We start from the raw sequence: 1517 nt of genomic DNA, 5'->3' as shown, positions 1-1517 counted from the left end.
ATTCTTTTTCTTTTTCATTGCTACTATATATAAACTGGTCACGAATTAACTCTTAGATTTCTTGTGTTGTTTTTCGGGGCATTGAATTTTGAATTTAGTGTACGAGCAGGGGAAGACATAACTGAGGAGGAGGAGAAAGTTGCGTAATTAGCTATTATAGGATTTCATGAGCCATATTAGTGTTATTTAATTATGGGTTATTTGAGCAAGAATTTATGTTCAAAACTGTAAGCAAAAATAGAAGCAAAAACAGAGAAGCTAGCATAACAGAGCAGCCATTACATATGAACAACCGTGCCATAATGTTAGCTTCAGTAAGGTACCAATAAGTCTTCTTTGCTCTTTCTAATTGAGAGCGCTTAATTGCTGCTTTTGATTTTAGAGGAACAACTGAAGCTCAAAACTTCACCCCTTCCAAAATCCAAATAGTATATGAAACTAGTTTGCTTGCAATTTTGGAGTGTTTCTCTTTTGTATATCAGTAATGAATGCTTCTTTATTCTCTAATCTCTGGCCTTTTGAAGCATAATTATTTCCCGTTATCCTCTGAATTTGACAATATTTTTTCTTAATGCAATTTGTATATCCAAAACAATAAAAATAGTCATTAAAAATTTCAATCAGGAACTCTTAGGATTATTCTTAATCAATACATTATAAGCCATTAGAGTTCAAACTTTATTTACGGTTGAAATTTGAGAACAAATAACCAAAGAAAAATTCCACGAACAGATCAAACTAACAAACTGACCAAAACGACACTGTTTGAAGGAAAAACTCACAAGCTTTTATCGCTCAAAATGATTACGCACTGATCACACACTACATAAGAGATTAAAAGCTTTTTATCAAAGCAAGAATTACAGAATTTGATGAGGAAACGAAAGAGAAATCACACGCACACCAGAGGCTATGCAAAAGCCCCTTTTATGTTGAGGTTTCTTGAAAATTTCTAGAAACAATACTAACAACCATAACAGATTTCGCCACATCAACAAATTATTTGCATATCGACCCATAAACTGAATGCAATCTGCACTATGGCCTAATAACTCTCTTTCGATTACACTTAAGTCCCCTATATCCACAGCTCAATTCTTCACACATACAAAATTTTTCACCATCAACCCTTTGTTTCGGTTCATCTGCACCTCCTCCTCTTAATTCTAATATCGAGAAAAATGGAAGATTCAAATCTCCCAATATGTGGAAGTATTTCTTTTGTTTTCTCATCCTGGACTTTAGTGGGTTTCAGTTGTATATTGGACTTTCGTTGAACATTTATTCTATGTATTACATATAATAATAAAAAATATATAAATAGAATTTTTCAGTGGCATCAGTGATCAGAGTTCTCCCGAAATTTAATAATCAGAATTCTAGTGGCATTAGAGCTTTTACTCCACTAGGATTGGCATGTATATGCGATTGCTATATTATCAGTCTTATCTATTTTACACATATAATCACAAATCCTGCAGTTTGCTTGACATATATACAATTGTTTTTCAGTTACC

The sequence above is a fragment of the Citrus clementina genome, unplaced genomic scaffold (genome assembly GCF_000493195.1).
Source record: "Citrus clementina cultivar Clemenules unplaced genomic scaffold, Citrus_clementina_v1.0 scaffold_1906, whole genome shotgun sequence".
In the NCBI taxonomy this organism is placed as follows: Eukaryota; Viridiplantae; Streptophyta; class Magnoliopsida; order Sapindales; family Rutaceae; genus Citrus; species Citrus x clementina.
The sequence above is the reverse complement of the archived record's forward strand: the minus strand, read 5'-3'. Positions refer to the sequence as shown.